This window comes from Callithrix jacchus, chromosome 17 (genome assembly GCF_049354715.1).
Source record: "Callithrix jacchus isolate 240 chromosome 17, calJac240_pri, whole genome shotgun sequence".
Lineage (NCBI taxonomy): Eukaryota > Metazoa > Chordata > Mammalia > Primates > Cebidae > Callithrix > Callithrix jacchus.
In genome coordinates, this window is record NC_133518.1 from 35,107,021 (window position 1) to 35,127,551 (window position 20,531).

At 40.4% G+C, this 20,531-nt stretch overlaps 1 long non-coding RNA gene across 1 annotated transcript; it reads right to left on the reverse strand.

The window, feature by feature from the left end:
- Positions 1 to 402: 402 nt before the first annotated feature.
- LOC144579987 (uncharacterized) lies at positions 403 to 13,334 on the reverse strand. Its single transcript, XR_013528794.1, has 3 exons — positions 13,147 to 13,334; positions 2,834 to 2,962; positions 403 to 979 (listed from the first exon to the last, which is right to left on the reverse strand). It is a non-coding gene; the product is annotated as an uncharacterized LOC144579987 (long non-coding RNA).
- Positions 13,335 to 20,531: the final 7,197 nt, after the last annotated feature.

Consider the following 20,531-nt stretch of genomic DNA (forward strand, 5'->3'; position numbering starts at 1 on the left):
CCTGGGCCACACTGGAAGAAGCAGAATTATCTTGAAGCACACATAAAATCCACTAACAACAACAATAGCTGATGAGCTAAAAAAATAAAATAAAATAAAATTGCAAAAAAAATCTCATAATGTTTTAAGAAAGTTTATGACTTGGTGTTGGGCCGCATTCAAAGCCATCCTGGGCCCCATGTGGCCCGTGGGCCGCAGGATGGACATGCTTGGTCTATGGCCAAAGCTCAGACCTTATCTGTCATAGATCTAGTGCTGGACTAGATGCCATTTCGTCTCCCTTTGTCCTTTTTTTTGTTCTCCCCCTTCTCTCCCCTCTCCCTCCCTCCTTTGTCCCCCTGCCCAGCAGATTGAAATAGAGAAGTAAGGGCTGGGTCAGAGGTAGGTGTTAGATGAATTTCATGGTGCCCTGCGAATGAATACAGCACAACATCCTGGCCCCCATCAATTAAAAGGCACTTCAAGGAGCCACTTTCTGGCTAGAGTAGGAGGTGGGTAAGGGACTGAAAGTAAGTCTCACACTGAAATATTTGTTTAAGTGACTTCTTCTTTCATAGGTTGTGGGCATCTTGAAGGCAGGAGTAATGTCTTAAGATCAGCTTTTAAAACAATATGTATTTTTATTGTCTGATTGTGAAAGAAATACATACTCGTAGAAAAATGAAAACACAGTTTTTAAAAATCTCATTTTACACCTAGCTTTTAGAAGTGTCTGGAACATAACAGGCACTCAATAAAATTGTGTTGGAGAGGGAGGAAGAAAGGAAAGTGACATCAATCTCCTCATTAAAATGCACATAATTCAGCAGTGGCCACGTGGGGGGTGGTGAGTCAGGAGGTGCTAAAGCTGCACTGTGTAGCTCCGGAGCACAGGTTTGCAGCTGCTGCCTCTGCCTCTAATCTCAGAAGTTTATCGAGGGTAGATGTGAATTCATCAGACAACAAGGACCTGGGATTACTTAGCCTGGAAAAGAGAAGTCTTGGAAACATTTTAAAAATTAGTATGGTAATAGTATTTCCATTCCACAGTCATATATGAGGGGTCATGGCCCATTTGTGGTCATGAAACTTATGTGGTAGGTCTAACTAGCATGGAAAAAGACAAACTGGAAGAGCATATAAAATGCTAAAATGTACCGTGTCCAGGGTAGGCAAGCATTGTCTGATGCAACCTTTGTTTCAGCAATAAAATAGGTATGGGTGTCCTGCATTCAAGATGCAGAAACAACCATTTACTGCGGGTTGTGGTCAAAAGGTTTGAGAAACAGTGTACCATATTTCTTGCTGCTTGTTCCCCTAATTTAATTAAAAAATGCTTATATATTATTGCATTTTAATGACAATATCATAATTGGTAGTATAATATGTCATTAAGTGGATGTACTATAACTTACCTGACACATCCCCTCTTGCTGGGCATTTATTTCATTTTGCAGTTATAAACAATATGGACATAAAAAATCTTTTGACAGCTTTTTTCCACTTATAAAACGAGATTTCAAAAAATGAAATTATATCAAAGGATATCATTTTCTTGTGTAACAGAGATGAAACTTAATAGGCTACATAACTGAGAAATGCGGTTTGTAAATTTCTTTCCTTTCTGTAACTGAATTTAACTAACTCCCACTTCCCTGTTTTTCCTCATTAGCAGAAAACTTAATCTCATCACTTCAAGATAAATTAGTCCCTCTTGTTTAAAATTCTGTTTGTTCTTGATAATCACTCCATCAATTTAGGATTCTTGCTCCTGCCTGCAGCTCTTCCAGGTGAAGCCCTCAGATGGGTGTAAATCTGGTCCAAAGTTACCTGCTGGCCTTGCTAACATACCTGAGGTGTACCTGGTTCCACCAGTTCTTGGGCAATCACTCCATTCTTGTCTCATCCATTTCTGCCAGTCATAGGCAGTCCAGTCTACACACTCTGCCTGTTCCTGGCCCAACCCAAAGGCTTCTCTAGCCTGCTGACCTTAGCTGCACGCTGTTCCCCTCCTGGGAGCACAGAAGCTCTCAGCTGTTTCCCTTGACCCAGCCAGGTAGTTCAGGACTCTGTGAAGCTTGCTGCGGGTTTATCTGCTTCAATATCTCCACAGCTATCACTACTCTGACATTCAGGTGTATGGATTTTCTGCAATACTTGCTCCCTTCCAGGCTTCTCCTGGGAAGCCAGGGAATAGTATCTTCTGCTGTGGGATCCTTGTAAATTTATCTGAGGGGTTTTCATTCTCCTAGGTTGTGCAGGCCATGGAGTATTTACAGCTTGCATCTCCCTTCAAGAAAGTCACTTGCCATTCAGATGCAAGAATGTCACTACCTGACAGGACCCAGCTATGTGTCTCTTCAGGTTCTTCCTCAGCTTTTGAGCTGAGGCCACACTCTTTCCAGGCAGGGCCCAGCCAACAATTAAGCACAGGGAGGATCCTCAGGTGTTGCCATTTCTGCCCATCACAGAACTCCCCTAAGAGGCTATCTTGGCTCCAGGGTTCCCAGGGGTGGGAAGAGACAGTCAGATTTACATTGCAGTTGTAGGCTCTCCCTGCCCAACTGTCCCTTTTTATCACAGGTGCCCTCCCCTGACACTTATCTCACCTATAAACTTCTTGCACTTTTAACTCCATCCCAGGGGCCCAAATGACACAAAGGCCCTTTCCCCAGAGCACTGGGCCCTATGCCCCCTCCCAGAAACTATCTGCATTTAAACCCTGGTTGCTTCCCTCCCATTCTCCCTTTGCTGTCATTAGTCAAAGATATATTTTTCTTTGGTGAGAAAGTAGATTTGACCTCATCTCCCTTTATATTTCCCTGCTTCCATCACTGCCAGGCACACAACTCACCGAGCATCACTGCATGCTGGCATGTGCTGGGAACTTTCCTTTATATTCAGAGTCTTTGGAAGCATCATCTCCATCCTACAGATGTAGAACATTAGATTCAAAGTCCTTGAGGTCCTATGTAGATTGTTCCTAAAGGACGAGTGCAAAATGAAGCATGGAGGACCCAGCTAGTGAGAAGGAGCTCTGATTTTCTGTCTGTATTTATTTTGTTTACATTCACCTAAACATTAGCCGGCTAGTGGTATGTAACTTATAGAACTATTAACTGAAATACTAAGAAAAAATGAATTTCTGAAGCTTCATAGAGTCAGGAGAGCTCCTGATTGAACATTCCTCAGGGCAGCCCAGAAAGCGCTGATTATAAAAGTCCTCAGGGAATTGCTAATCATCATAACTTTGATAAAATATCTAAAAAGGTGTGGTTTACATGGGACACAAAGGAGTTTAATCTGTGTTTGAGTTAATGAATGAATCTATATATATAGAATATAGGATATAGAAAATTTAATAACAGAGAAAAGAAGCCCAAAGTTTTTCATCTGGCCCAGTATCTATGACTTCCACAACTATGAGATGAAGATGTTCATGATGGACTGAGATATATTAGTATTAAGTAAAACCCCAAGAAATTCCCAGAAACTGATTCTTTTGTGCAGCTGACCTATCAGTTGTAGAGGAAACTCAAGGGAAACAAAGCAGACAGTCTCAGGCTGGGAGCACAGAGCTGGTATTCATGGTTCGAAGCAGGTCTCTCTGAAGCCAGGCTCTGTACACAACAGCTATTTATGGTCTAAGCAGCTCTCAGCTGGTGACATGCATCCTAGAACAGTGCCTCTTAAAATTTAATGTGCATACAAATTAAGGGGGCATCTTATTGATAAGCAGATTCTGATTCTGTAGATCTGGGTCAGGGCCTGAGACTCTACATATCAGTAAGCTCCGAGGTGACACCATGGACACTGCTAGTTCATTGGCCATAGTGTGAGTTCCAAAGGATATAGAATATGCTCAGACAACGTCATGCTTAATGCCAGAAGCATAGACACCTGTTTGAATAATTTATTCCCCCCACCCCCTGCCCTCATTTTCAAAGATTCTTTTGGAGTTTCTTGTTAAGGAAAGTTACTAAGAAGCAAACATAAGCCCCTCATAGCCTACCACAGCACTGTTTCTGTGAAGCCATCACCTCTCCCAACCGAAGACAAGTATTTCCTAAGTAGGTGATATATGCCCACAAAATGATTTTATTTGATAGGTAAACATAGCACTAAATGACCTTGAATCAATAAGGACATTACTTCCTTTCCAGTTCTGTTTCCATCCTCCTAAGTATGTTAAAAAGAAAGTCTCTATTAGGCTCTAGTATGTCTTTGAATGCTTATTGCTCTCCTTGTATTAGGATGTGACTGGTTGCTAACAACAGGAAACATAACTGAAAATGCCCTAAATAAAATAGCCTAGAGGGTGGACGGTGTGCTCAGGCTGGTTATCTCAGCTGGTTCTGGAGCATCTAAGATATTGGCCTCACTCTTGGGTTAGAAGTAACTCTTCCAAATGGCTGTGGCAACTCCAGGCTTTGCACTCATATTCAACATTGGCCCCAGTTAACATCCAGAGGAAAGGATACATTCTATTCTCAAAAGAGAAAAAAGCCTTCTTTTCCTAAAAGCTTCCAGAAAACTTCCTCCTCATGTTTCATCAGCACATATCAACTCACATGGCCTTTCCTGGACAGTTTCAATGACCAACAGCAGCCTAAGGCCTTCGGCTTGGGCCCTTGGCAAGGGGGATGAGTGATGGGTGGTTAAAAACAAGAATATCTCCATTGCCTTGTCAACAAAAATAGAACAGGCCTCTCGTTGGATGCCTTTGGCCAAGAAACAATGGGCAAGTCAACTGGATTTAAATAATGCAAGGTGTGTTTGGGTTTTTTGTTGTTTTTTCAGTTGCCTTCTCTTGATGGCAAATGATACTAATTTCTATTCACAGTTGTAAAAAGAAATTTTATTTTTTATTACTTGTATTTCAGTTTTACAATATAAGTTAATTTATTGAAAAATGTTAAATAATAGAACATGATACGTAAGTGTGGTAAAAATTATGAAGGTCATAGGAAAACGAGAAGTTTGAGAAACAGTAACTACGCTGTTACTTCCTGGCTAACAGATATTTGGAACTCCTAAATAAAGAAGGTTAGTTGTTTAAGAGACATCATCTGCTACTCAGTTCCTGTGGTTGTAGTCTGGTGGGTTCTCAACCTAGGCTGAATTAGAACCACATGGGAGTTTTAACAAAGCGAATGCCTGGGCTCCACCCTCCAAAGACTATAGATGTTTCCCATGGGGTCTGTGTGAACATTTTTTAAAAGCTTCATAGGCTATTCTAACATATAGCCAAGGAGAGAACCACTGCTGAGGCCTTTGAGAAATCATTTTGAAATGGAAAGTTTAAGGGTAACAGGAATTTAGTTTGGCCCCATTTGCTAGGCTGTGTCTCCATCTTGTAACTGACCAGTTTAGCTTCAAAACACATTTTTCAAACTTTTTACTCCCTTTTCTCTTTTCTCCTAGTCTCAAGATGTAACCTTGACGTAAACTGCAGAAAGTTCTTGTTTTCCTTCTTAGTCTTAAAATACAGCCTTGATGTGTACTTTGACACTTCATGTCTCTCCCTCTCCCACCATACACTCTTACATTGTGCCCATTTATCTAACTACAAGCTTATTACAAACATTCAGAGGTAATCTTGTGACAAACCAGGCATGAAGAGCTAGCTGTGAAATTTCATAGATGATCTCAAGGTGGTTAGTCTACAGCCCATCCGCTGCTGAGATGACACCAGCACACGCTCCAGGTGGACCGTGACTCAAGACGGCCACCAGAACAAGGCACCCAGAACTCACACCCAACACCACACCCACATACCTCTCTCTCCAAGTTCCTTTTTTAAGCCTCTCTTCCCCAGCCTAAAATTTAAAATGTTTCCTTTAAGGAATGAGCCTGGCCATTTCCCCAACTGCTGGATTTTGAAATAAAGCCACTTTCCTTTCACTGCATCTCATCCTTGTGTTTGGGTTTACAAGCAGTGATCAGCTGAGCTTGTGTTTGGTTACAATCTCAAAAATTATAACGTCTTATGTATCTACTATCAATGCAGTTAAGAAGAATATAAAGATGTGCACTGCTGTTCAGAAACCAAAGGGACAAGGGCATTATTATAGTAAATAGAATACATGTTGAAAATACTGTTTTCCAAGTAGCGTTCTCATAATAAATTCACAAGGAAGGTTATAAATGCAAGATGTTAATGTTAGGGTTATGATATCTCTCATGCATGCTTTGGAAAAAAGTGTGCACTGAAGCTTAGAGTATTTAAAAGCTATTTTAAAAGTTAATGTATGTTTTCTTATATTCTTGTTGATATAAAAATATTAACCTACAGGCATACAGCTTCAAATTTCAGATGTTCACCTGTTCCAGATTTAGCTAAGTGTTTGAAGATGAGTATAGTCACTGAGATCTAGAGTTATTGTTTCAACATATAATCACTGTCAAATGCACGTGAAAGGTCACATATTTGCACATGGGTGATTTTATGCTGCTGATGGCGTTTATAAAATAAGGTACCTTGCTCTTCACTATTCAATAGTATGATCAACGCAACAATACCACAGAACTACGGGGGTTGCTAATCTACCTCCATGTTTCCTCCACGTGAAAATTTACTGGTATCTTTGATCTTCCTTCTGTGTCATGGGAGTGTTGACATTTTTAATCCAACTACCTTGTAGCATAAATGAATGTTAACAAAGGTACTTTGAGTTCCTGGGTAAGAGCTAAGGGTGAAATGCCAAGGAAGGCTCACAACATGGAAGTAATCCCAGCAAGGACAGAATGAAACATTTGGCAATTCTGAAAGGTGCCTAAAACAGCTCTGGTGCTGGCAAAGAATGAACAATTTGTTGTAGATGAATAGAAGAGAATGTATGACTGTTATTTGCCCTATTTCCCAATCCTGCTCACATTTTTAATTCATCAAATACTTATCAAGCATCCATAAGTGCCAAGCTCAGACACTGAGGTAATGAATGCAAGCATAGAGATCTCTGTTGGAGGCCCAAGTCAGGTCAGAAGACAAGACTTTTGTCTCTCACTAGACAGCTCTTAGGGGAATGAGGTTGACATCCAGTTCAAGGACGACTAAATGTGTCATAAATAGATGTAGTTACTTTAACAGAGGAGTCTTACTGGGGATCATAACAAGCAAGTAAGTAGTAGTTCGGAAGGATAAAGTTCCTTTAGAGGGCGTCAGAGTAATTTTTCTCCTGTAGTGAACTCATGTATCTGGACTACCTCTGCTCCAGTCCAAGACCTTGACTCACATTTTTTCTCCTCCCCTTGCCCTTCTGACCACCACCACTCCTCACACCATCCCCTGGCACAACCTTTGCCTACCCTCATGGAATCACCATCGGCGCCTGACTGCTGGTCCTATCCTATTCTAGGCGCCCACATCCTTGGTATGATCCTCAAAATTTATATCCTTATTACAAGTCATTAACATTGAAACTTTATTTAATATTCCAGAATCATGTCTGATTTTTACTTTTATATTCCATACTAAAAAAAAATTTCACCTGGAAGTTTTACTTAAAGAATTAAAATGTAAGTAGGCAGATAATTCATAATTTAAGTCATTCATATTCCTTAATGCTACTGTAATAAGTTCATATAAGATGCTATGCCATGTTGCACAAACACTTGGATTTTGAGCTAACAAATAATATGATTATACAGCATCAACAACATTTCTCCTACAAAGGGAGGAGGATGTATTGTATAACCTTATTTCAAATGGGAAAGCAGGTGTCTGGGCCTGGCATTTAAGTGTGGTAGCATTGGCACTTGCTAACTGGTCAAGTTGCATGTGCATTTCAATAGACAGCTGCTTTTGTTCCAGTCTTGCTTTTTTGACCCGTGTCCATTTAAATGTATGTCTTAATTTGATTTTTTTTCTTTGCTACTTACCAAAGACAATACTCTTGAAAGCCAGTACAGAAAACTGAGGCCTGACATGTTCCCCCTTTACTTTGTCAGTATTGGTGATTTTATGGTTAGACTTGAGTGCAGAGAAAATAAAAGGAGAAAGTCATGTAAAACAAATTATTACCTGTCAAATTCTCTCTTTTTTTAAATTTCATATTAGAGATTATAGCCTCAACAAATGGATTTTTTTTCCTCCCTATTTAAAAGCACTCTCTCCTGATTGATATGTAATGCTTACAGTGACCACATGGGACATGTATTGTTTGCAGCCATGTAAGCTGCCTTCACTTAAAGGGTTCAATATAAAAGCCCAGAAGGACTATTTATTTATTTAGTTGCCTTTGGTCAAAACTGAAACAGTTCCTGGGCACTTTAAAGGGATATTGATCATTCAGCCCACTATGCTATTTGCAGAAAGGCAAATGAAACCACTTTGTGCCTTTCATAAAAATCCTTTCAATTATAGTTGAAAGAGCTTTATTTACACCTGCTAGTGCTACCTTTTATGTCTCTGCTTTACTTTCTGCAGAGTTTATCTTTGTTCTATCATATCTTTTAAAAAGTGTAGGTCACAGCGAATAATGATAAAACTTATGAGGAAATAGAGGACTCCACAGGGGACAATTTCAGTTCCTTTTTGAGATTGTCATTAGGGCTGTTCCCCAATACTCTTTATGCTATGGTAGGATTGCACCTCTCTGCCCACAGGAGGTTGCGAGTGGTCATAGGACTTGCCCTGACAGAGAGGTGTACATGGAAGTGATGTGTGTCACTTCCAGACAGGTTTAAGAGCCAGTGTGTACATGGCCATATTCTCTTTTCCCACTGCCATGACAACCAGCCATGGTCCAGAGAGCAGCTTCTCCTTCAGCCTGAGTCCCAGAGAGAAGACATAAAGCAGTGAAGCAGAGCTCCTGCTGGCAGTTGATGGACAATAGCACAATTATACACCTTTGCTGTTTCAAACCATCAAGATTTAGGGGCCAAGACCCAAGGAGAAACTATCTTGTAAGTGCCGTTTAGAAGGAAAATTTGTTTAGAGGTCACAATGACCAAATGAGAGCATAGTCTGTTATGCAAATTGAGTAAATAAGTTAAAATTCTGCATTTATATAATAATGATTGAGCCACTCCCTTCTCCCTCTCATCATTATTTTTATTCTTAAATAGGAGAAATCATGTGACTTTTTGGGACACAAACTACTGTGGCCACTTTCATTTTGAGATGTTTTTCTTTAATGGCGATTTTATTACTAAAGAACATGTGCCCCTGAGTAAGCCACTTAATTTCTCTAGGCCTCAGTTCCCTTGTATATGGAGAAGGGAGGAATTGGAGTAGATGCACCAGACTCCCTCCCTGTGGTATCCTGCGATGTATTAGCTCATTTTGGCTTTTATAACAACATACCATAAACCAGGTACCTGATAAACAACAGAAATGTATTTCCCATAGCTTTGGACGCTAGGACATGTAAAGTCAAGGCACAGGAAATTTTGGTGTCTGGTGAGAGCTGCCTCCTCACAGACAGCTATCTTTTCCCTGTAACCTCTCATGGCTGAAGGGAACCTCATCACCTCCCAAACGGCCCACTTCCTAATATCATCACCTTGGGAGTTAGGATTTCCACACAGGAATTTGGGAGGAACATAAACACTTAGTTAAGCAGTTGTATTCTATGTTTAACACTTAGTTCACAGAAATTAACAGAAAATTAAGTGAAACTTAAAACTTGTATCTTTTAGCTCTTCTTCTAGTTCCTGAATAGTGTTACTACAGCTCATAGCAATTTTATTATATCTTCCTAGGAGAGAGAAACCTAAGGTAAAAAAAGAGAACTTTCGAAGAAACTAGAGTTTGGGAAAATTTTGGTTTTGGGTTTTCTTTGTGAGTTTTTTGTAGTTGGTGGTGGCTGTTTGTTTGTGAGATGAAGTCTCTCTCTGTTGCCCAGGCTTGAGTAAAGTGGCATGATCTTGGCTCACTGCAACCTCTGCCTCCTGAGTTTAAGCGATTCTCCTGCCTCAGCCTCTGAAGATGCTGGGATCACAGATGCCCATCACCATGCCCAGCTAATTTTTTGTAGTTTTTTAGTAGAGACGGGGTCACGCCACATTGGCCTGGCTGGTCTTGAACTCCTGACCTCAGATGATCCACCCGCCTCAGCCTCCCAAAGTGCTGGGATTACAGGCGTGAGCCACTATGCCTGGCCTTGTTTTGTTTTTTAAGTGAACTTTTGATTGAAGTATACTCTGCATATGAAAAAAAATGTGCAAATCAAAAGTGAGGAGCTTGGCGAATTTTCACAAAATGAAACACACTCTTGTAACCAGCAGCCAGAGCAAGAAACAACACAATCAGCACTCAGAGACCCTCCTCAAACCACCCATTGACATAAAGGCTGTCACTAGGCTGACTTTCTCTTGGCTGATGTCTAATGTCAGAGATTAGTTTTGCTACTTTTTAACTTCATTGTTGTGTACCAGATGCACTCTTGTGTCTTTCTTCTTTAGTTAACAGTAGATTTATCCACAATTTTGCATGCAATTACAGTTTTGTCCTTGTCATTGCTATATAATATTTTGCCATGTGACTTTACTACAATTCATTCATTCTACTGTGATGAACACTGGAATGTTTTCAGGTTTGAGCTACTATCAGTAGTGGACATTTTAAGTCTTTTGGTTGATTTTTTTCCTCCTACATTTTCAAGTTGAGGGTTCAAGAGGTAGATATCTTTAGACCTAAGTAAGAGGACCTAGCTCTGTGGCAAAGATTGCATGTTGGAGTATCTTCCTGGCGTTGAAGGAGAGAAAGCAGTTCTGAAGTCCCAGGTAGGAAAAGGAGAGAGGAGAAAAGGAGAAAGGGAGGGAGGAAAGGAAGGAAAGGAAGCAGAAGCAGAAGCTCTGGGGAGCCAGAGGATTCAGTACTGGTGAATTCTACTCCTTCTAGCTAGGAGATGCCATTGTCCTTTTAGTTTAATCCTTTGAACCTGAAGGCTATACCGTGGGGAATTCCCTAGGAAGCATTTTTCTGGAGCATCATTTTTATGTCAATGTAGGAAGTCAGCAAAGATGGTAGATGTTTAGAAGGAAAATATTTTTTTAGACTTGCTACTGAAAATTGAAGTAATTGGGTCAGGTGTGGTGACTCACACCTATAATCCCAGCACTTTGCGAGGTTGGGGTGGGTGGATCAGTTGAGGCCAGGAGTTTGAGACCAACTTGGGCAACATGGTGAAACCCCGTCTCTACTAAAAGTACAAAAATTAGCCAGATGTGGTGGCACGTGCCTGTATTTCCAGCTGCGTGAGAGGCTGAGGCATAAGAATTGCTTGAACCTGGAAGGAGGAGGTTGCCGAGATCACGCCACTGCACTCCAGGCCGGGTGACAGAGTGAAACTCCATCTCAAAAAACAAAAAAAGAAAGAAAAAGGAAATTGAAGTATTATTGAGCACAAATACAATATGTCAATTACTAAATGAAAGTTGCATTAAAATTCATAATGGAGAGGGAGAGGGAGAGCAATTGCCAATTCACTTGCTCCCATTATTGATAGATCTTGAAACATCTCCCCTCCCCAGTTTTGGGTGTGTAATCCTATTAAAAAAATAGCAACTGATCCTTAAGCATGACTTTGCCCTTTTCTTTTCTCCATAAAACCATGAAATTAGGAGAGAATAAATAAGAGATTACATGCCTATAAGGTTGTCAGTTCAAATAGTAGTACCTGTTTTCATTACTGAATATGGGGATTTTTTTTTTGTCTTTGTCTCCTAGAATTCCAAAGCCTTCTGTCATACAACCCATACCATTTCTCCCTGAATATCCAATATCCAGTCCCTCTCTTCAGCTGTGTTTTTCTTTATGCATGCTTTGGTGAGTTAACCCACTAAATACTGGCCAGAAGAAAGCAGTTGTTTAATAATGTAACTTGCTGATTAAAAAAAAAAAAGCGCCAAGCTCTAATATTTAAAGAGGTTGATTCTGAGCCAAATCTGAGTGACCATGATTCAGGGCATAGTCCCAGGAGGTCCTGAGACCATATTTCCAAGGTGGTTGGGTTATAGCTTGGTTTTATACGTTTTAGGGAGACAGAAGTTACAGCTGAAAACATAAATCAATAAGTCAATACATAAAAGGTATACACTGGCTCAGCCTAGAAAAGTGGGACATCTCAAATGTGGAGAAGGAAGGTGGTGCTTACAGGTCACTGGTGGATTCAAAGATTTCCTGATTGGCAATTTGTTGAAAGAGTTTAGCTTTGCCTAAATGGTTGAAGTCAGCAGAAAGAAATGCTTAAGTTAAGATCAGGGGAAAGGGGGCTGTGGAATCCAGAGTTCTGGCTATGAAGCCTCTGAATAACAGGCTGCAGAGAGAATAGATGGCAAACGTCTCTTTTCAAACCTTAAAAGTATCAGAATCTCAGGCAAATCTCTCCTGGATTAGGAAACGACCTAGGAAGGGAAAGAGATTCTCTACAGGATGCAAATTACTCTCTCAAGAGACAGCTTTAGGGACCATTTCAAAATAAGTCAATGAAATATATTTTGGGGTAAAATACTTTGATTTCCTTCAAGGCCTGCTATCTGCCATATGATGCTCTACCTGAGTCAATGGGAATTTGGTTTTGTATTGCTGCAGAGAGTCTGTGCTGTCTGTCAGTCTTATGATCTCTGTTTTAATATTGACTAGTCAGTTGTGCCTAAACTCCGAAGGGAGGGGGTTATAACATGCCTCCCTTACCTTCGTGGTCTGAATTAGCTTTTCAGGTTTCTTTGGGACTCCCTTGGCCAAGAAGGAGGCCCATTCAGTCTGTTGGGAACCTTAAATTTTTATTTTTGGTTATGTCTACCTATTAATGTTGACCAAAAAAGCCAAACTCTAAAATATTTAAAGAAATTTATTCTGAGCCAAATATGAGTGACCATGGCCCAGGGCACCATCCCAAAACATGTGCCCTGGGCCATAGTCACTCATATTTGGCTTAGAATAAATCTCTTTAAACATTTTACAGAGTTCGACTTTTTTTCATCAACAAGCTTATTGAGTACTTTACATACATTCTCTCTAATCCTCCACACAATTTTGGGTGTTACTTTCTCTCTTTTGCAAATGAGAAAACTGAGGTTCAGTGAGGTTAAGACCTGTGGTTTATAAGACTCAGGAACAATATTTAGATATGTCCTTGTCTTTCATCTTTCCACCTGGAATATGTCTGTGCTGAGACTTATATTCTCAACCCAAAGTTATAGAGATGTATTAAATGGTACCTGGTATCCTCAGAGTACTCCTTCTTATTGGGAGGCTATTTGCCCCTCAGCATTTTGCAATGTCTAGAGACAACTGGAGTGAGGAAAGTACTATTCGCAACTACTGGATAGAGGTCAGGAATGATGTTAAATATCTTCCAATGCACTGCAGCCCTATACAGCAAAGAATTACTCATCCCAGGATGTCAGTAGTGCCAAGGCTGAGAAACCTGCCTTGCGGAATGTTTGCACGTCATAATAGTGTTTATTAAGCCTAAGAGAGTGTTGAATTATATTTGAAGGTGGCAATGAGGAATAGTTGAAAATATATCAGGAATCAGAAGGTCTGTGTTCTGGTTCCAGATCCAGGACCAATAAAACCTCAATTTCCCCATGAGTAAATCAGTGACAATAGTATCTGTTTTAACTATTTATTAATTCATCAAATTTTTATGTATTGCCATCTATGCATGAGGCAGTACCCTAGACATGAAGTGTGCCACAAGGAAGAAAATAGGCATCATCCCTGCTTTCAAGGAGCTTAGTGGAAAGCAGAGATAAGTAGAACTATGGGGTACTATGGGTTGCTCTGGTAACCTAGCAAAGAGACACCTAATTTAGTATTGCATAGTCAGAGAAGTAATCTCTTAGTTGACAATCAGGAAAAAGAAGTTAGGCAAGCAAAGTAGAAGGAGAAAAAGTAGAGGATAGGACAGTGCTTGCAAATGCACAGGTGAGAAAGACATGGAACAATCCAGGAACTGAAAAAATATGCAGTATGAGCAGACAGCAGAATGTGAGGGGAGGAAAGAGATGTGCTTAGGGAGGGAAGCAAAAGTCACCTTTTGGGGGGTTTTGTGGGTCAGCCTAAGGAGGCTGGAGGCAGAGGGAAAAAAATGAAAGGGTTTAAAAGCAAGGGCTGGCTTTTCAGATTTGAGCTTCAGAAAGACCATTAGGCTACAAGGTGGAGAATGGATTCTAGGGGCTGTTAGACCAGTTGGAAGTTTGTTACTACTGTTTCAGCAAGAGGACATGGTGGCCCACAACTCAGTTAGAGGCAATGGGACAGATAGAAGCAAATGCATATAAAAGAAGTTCAATCAATTCTTACTGCTAAGGTGTTGACAAGGGTGACAAGGTCTTAGAACAGCGGAGTTTCCAGAGCAAGGGATGACTGCCACTGCTGTGTCTGAAAGCTGGAAGTATCTCCAGTCTGCTCACCAGGTTGGATTCTTTAGAGTGAAGTTTTGTGGTGTCTGAAGAGCAGGACCTAGGTCACATGTCCACACTCGAGCTGCAAGGGATGTTGGTGAAGTGAGTTTCTATCATCTCCTTGAGAGTAACACCCTAAACTTGGAGAGGATGCTTCAAGAAGAAAGGCAAATATGCCCTACAGTAGCTATGGAGAATGATTTGCTAGAACCTATTTAGATAGAAAACCTGAAAATATGTTTCAAATTAAAAATATTCTTCCTTCTAAAAACCCCACTTCTTAGAATCTATTCCCTAGAAGTAAAATTATTCATACTTAAGAACATATGTGCATTGAGATAATATAATGGCATTGTTCTTTGGGCAAAAATTCAGTAAAAAGTGAATGTCTTTCAATGAGAAAGAGTTGAGTAAATTGTGCTACATTTATGCCGCTAAATATGCACTCAATCTACAAAAACTGAGTTGGAGTTAAACCCAGTTGGGACTGGGACTGAAAATCTGAGAGGGACATGCTGAGCCACTTCAGTAAAAATCTTATATGTACATAGATCTTGGTGTGTACCATCTCTCTTGGAATGAGGCGAGAGGGGGCTTCTTAGTACCACTGGCTCATCCCTCCTCCTCATTCCACACTCCTGTCCAGATTCAAATTGCTGCAAGTTTAGCTCATAAGTGCTGTTTCACTTAGGAACACACTACCCAAATAGGCTGGCCCACCGATGATCTCAAAGTTACCAACTTTCAGTTTACTCAGCTTCCTGTGGAAGTCTGGCTCCTGGCCTTGAATCTATTCTCCATCCCCGTTGGGCCAAGTGGACTCTGTGACTCAGCCCCATCCTTCAGGAAGCAAAGTAGCAGAGAAGCACCTGAAATAAATTCTTGGATAGGAGCTAAAAACGCCTCTTCCTAGAATTCCTGGGTAAAAGCCTAATTGTGTAATAACAGCTTGGTGGTCTGTCTCAATCTGCTCAGGCTACCTGTAACAAAATACCATAGAGTGGGTAGTTCATACGACAGATACTTATTTCTCACAGTTCTGGTGGCTGGAAATCTAAGATCAGGGTGCAGACAGATTCAGTACCTGGTGAGGGCCCTCTTCTGTATTTGCAGATGGCTGTCCTCCAAGTGGGGGTGGAGAGTGTGCTCTGGTTTTTTCCTGTTTCTATAGGGGCACTAATTCTATCATGGGGACTCTGCCTTTGTGGCCTCATCTAAACCGATTTACCAAAGGCTACATCTTAAATACTACCACATTGAGGAATAGGGCTTCAACATGAATTTGGAGGACAAAAATATTTAGTACACAAATATTTATGTCTCTGAGGCATTGCAGCATGGTCATTAAGAAGATAGGCTCTGGAACCAGACCAAATCCTGGTTCTGTCACTCACCAGCCATGTGTCCTTGGGCCAGTTACCTAGCCTTTGAGTGCTCCAGTCTCCTTGTATATAAAATGGGCTAGGAACAGTACTATCTCATAAGGCTATGTAAGTTAACATGTAATATACATAGAGCAATGCGTCAGACATACAAAGAGCTCAATAAATATCATCATCATCGTTCCCTTCTAGATCCAGATATGTCTCAAATTAATCTCTTCCTAAAATACTCAACCTGCAGGTACCCCAGCAGCTTTCTTACTCTCCCAGCCTTTGGTAGAAACTCCTGGTTTAAAAACTAAACAAAGCTGTATTTATTTATTTTTTTTTATTTTTTTTATTTTTTTTGAGACGGAGTTTCGCTCTTGTTACCCAGGCTGGAGTGCAATGGCGCAATCTCGGCTCACCGCAACCTCCGCCTCCTGGGTTCAGGCAATTCTCCTGCCTCAGCCTCCCGAGTAGCTGGGATTACAGGCACGGACCACCGTGCCCAGCTAATTTTTTGTATTTTTTTTAGTAGAGACGGGGTTTCACCATGTTGACCAGGATGGTCCCGATCTGCTGACCTCGTGATCCACCCGCCTCGGCCTCCCAAAGTGCTGGGATTACAGGCTTGAGCCACCGCGCCCGGCCTACAAAGCTGTATTTATTACACAAACAATATTACAGTAATGGGGATTTATAAAGGACACGGCTGAAATTCCTGGGGGTGGGAGAACGAGGGAGGGATTTCAGGAGTTCACTACAGCCACCCCAGTTCAGAGGGTGCTCTACCCAGTAGCGTTCTGTACTTGTAATGTTGCTACTTTCCATTTTCTAAAGCTTTATTTAACCATTGTAATTTGTGGCTTTCTCCAAGGCTAAGTATAGAGCAAAACATAATAATGCAAACTGGCTCATGCTGGGCTGAAATGAGTAGTGTTCTCTCACCAAATCCTCTTGTGAGCTTTATAACTTCTTTAATTTCTCTGTTATTTTCCAATACTGTATACCTATTCCAGAAGTACTCATTTTGTCTTTCCTAAACCAGCTTTCCTCTGCTGGGAAGATGACCACATTATTCCACTCCTGTCCTCCTGCCACACCTCTAGTTTTGGTTTTTCAGCTCCCGTTCTGGGGTTTACAACCAATTTAGCCATTGATCATAGCGAGAGTCTATAATTGAGTCAATACTGGAGATGAAATGACTTTGTCATTTTCAGGATAAGGGGAGAGAGAATGGGTAAAACTATGTACATGCATCCTACTTGCTTGTGGATAATAGAGTGGACTCCAATGTAGAGTGAAGTTAGGTCATTTTCTTGGATCCCACGATACACTATTCCTTTTTTATAAAATTAAAGATTATTGTCTAATATAAGGCAGGGAAGTTTCTTGTCTAGATTGGGTTGCAGAGACTACATTTAGACTATAAGCTCTTAGAAATAGCAAAACATGAATGCAGAAGTACTCATGTTTAGTAAATAAGTAAGGTATGTCAAGGGAAATCAGAAAATGTGAATTAAAATCTGGAGACAGAAAGAAAGAACGATGCTTAAAAAGGTAGTGAGTTGGTCAGTGATTACTTACGGCTGCTCTCACAGCTTACATGTAGTAGCCGTGTCCTTTTCTATATTTAGGTTTTCCTAGCAAAAGGAGACTATCTGGACATTTCAAAGTACCAATATAAGAAGGGTGAGTAACTTGAGCTGAAGTTTAGGATGAAAGGAGCAGGAGAGACCTGGCTCCTTGCAGGGATGCGAGGGGCTCTGGAGTACCTTCCAGGAGAGTCTGAGATGCCCCTTTACCCACATTCCTGCCAGACCTAATTGCTTACAGTTCCTTGAGAACTCTGTGTGCTTCAGCTCCTCTGTGCCTGAAGCATCTCTCCTTACACATGCACTCACTGCACCCACCCAAACCCAATTCAAATAATGTCAAGTCTTCTCCAGCTAGAATTAATCCCGTCCTCCCCTGCATTCTCATAGCCTGTCTTATCCTGCTCAGTTCTAACAATGCTCTCAAAAGCAGACCCTGAGTAAAGGATTTGAGTATGAGAATTTATTCAGGAGGAGATCCCAGGAAACACTGTGAAGGAGTAGGAAGTGAGACCAAGAACAGAGAAAAAGTCAAAAAAGAGTGCTTTAATCAGCAGATTCCTGCTGTGAGCAAAAAGGACTCAGCCCCATTGGGGATGCTCTGAGAGTGAGTGGAACATGCTCAGTGTCCTACTGAAGAGCAAGGAGCTGCCACCTTCGTGGGTGGTGAGTTGTCTGGAGACTGTTGAGTCTCTGGCACTCACTGAGCTGCTCTAAAGCTAGAGAATGCCTTCAGGTCAAGAAATGCTGGAAGCTATAGCCTCTAGGAGACTTCCCACCTGTGAAGGGGAAGGGGGTGGTCAAGGAGATAGGAACTTGACAAGGACATTCTGCTGTAACAATTGACAGTTGTATAAACTCTTTAAAGGCAGAGAACAAACTTTACTCATCTTTATATACCCAAAGTATCCAACCTACAGCCTTATGCCAAGTAGGTGCTTAATAACAGTTAAATAAGTAAGGGTGGCTCGCATTTAATAGAGCTGATGAACCAATGATACATTCAACATATATATATTGAAATGCCTATCATGTGCCGGAGAGTTCTCAAACAGGCCTGGTCCCTGCCCTTGAGAAGCTGACAGTCTCACAGGAAAGACAGGCAATGAGCAAATAATTACAGTGCTGGGGGACAGGTATATTGACCGACGTTGTTAATGTATGTTTCACCCCTCGATACCACCACCATGGTACAAAACCTATCATTTAATTTCAGCAGATTAGATTTTTTATTTTCAAAGAAAGAGGAGTTTATTTCTCCTATAGAGAATAGGGGCAGGGCATAATATTGATGGCATTGTTTTCAGTATGATTTCCGGGTTAATAAACAAGAATTTGAAATAACCTACTCTTGACCGGAAGCCTTACTGATAACATAAACAGTTGATTAACATGTATTTTGTATGTGGTATATATTATATACTGTATTCCTACCAATAAAATAAGCTAGAGAAAATAAAATGTTATTAAGAACACCATAAGGTGGAGAAAATACATTTAATATACATCTACAGTACATTATTGGACTGTATTTATTAATACCATAAGTTTATGTTATCTTTTTATAAGATGAATTATCTGTCTGAACAGTGGGCAAACATAGCTGCAGATCTCAATCTTCAGTTCATATCAAGCAATTCAACTTTTTTGTCATGTCGTGACCTCTCTGTGCTTCTTGGGGGCACTTCCAGTATCACCAGCAGCACTTTGTATGGGTCCCGTGGTGTTATTCAAGGTTTACAGTATGCACTCAACATAATGAAAACTGAGTGAGAACCACGAGAGATCACTGTTATACTGTGATACACAATTTACTGGAGAGGTGAACTGCTCACGTAGAGATGATGAGCATCACTTGATGTTTTAAGTAGACACACGCAACACTTGTGCTCACCATGACAGGAGCAGGGAATGGCGATGAAATTACGACAGTAGTATAGTATGTGCTACAATTAATTTTATGTAGTTTTAATTTAATACTGCAGCTTTTCTGTTTGCTTACATTTCTCTTGACTAAAAATGACATCAAGTACAGTCTGTGTTTATATGTTTTGATAAATTTTAACTTTTATAATAGATTTATACATATTTTATAGTAACACATGACAAAATATAGTAGTATCTACATGTATTTTAAGCATTCATACCATGCCTAACTTTTTCTTAATTTAAGAAATATTTCTAGGCTACATAATTCATCTGCAAGTTTCTTCAAATTGTTATAAATATCCAAAAAATTGTCCAATATATTTATTGAAAAACATGTGTGTATAAGTGGACCCATGCAGTTCAAATCCATGTTGTTCAAGGATCAACTGCACCTTACCTATAGAGAAGCAAAAATAAGAATTATATCCAATGTGTCCTCAGAAACCAGGGAAGCAAGTTAATTGTTGAATGTTGAGAGAAAAAACTGCCAAACTAGAATTCGTTAAGCTGCAAAATTAACTTTCAAAAGTGAAAGAGAAATAAAGACTTTCTCAGAGAAACAAAAAATTAAAGGACTGTTGTCAGTAGACATATCTTGCAAGAAATGTTAAAAATAAGTTCTTCAGAGAGAAGGAAAATAATGCAAGCCAGAAACTTTGACCTACATAAAGAAAAGGAGCTTCAGAGAAATAAGTAAAATTAAAACACTTTTATTTTTCTTATTCTTAATTTATCTAACAACTGTTAGATAAATTAAGAATAAGAAAAATAACAACAACATGTTCAATTATATATGCAATTATATGCCAATATATAAATGAAATGACAGCAGTGATACAAGAGACAGGAGGGAGGAGTTACAAGTATTTTGTTATTATAAGATATTAAAATACAAAGATTAGCCAGGCATAGTGATGAATGCCTGAAGTCCCAGGTACTTAGGAGGCTGAAGCAGGAGGATTGATTGAGCCTGGGAGGTTGGTAGAGGCTATAGTGAGCCATGATTGTACCCCTGCACTCCAGCTTGGGTAACAGAATGAGACCCTTTCTCAAAAACAAACAAAAAAAGTTTTTCACACTGGGTGCAGTGGCTCATGCCTATAATCCCAGCACTTTGAGAGGCAGAGGTGGGCAGATCACCTGAGGTTGGGAGTTCGAGACCAGCCTGGCCAACATGGAGAAACCCTGTCTCTACTAAAAATACAAAATTAGCTGGGTCTGGTGGCACATGCCTGTAATCCCAGCTGCTTGGGAGGCTGGGGCAGGAGAATTGCTTGAACCTGGGAGGCAGAGGTTGCAATGAGCC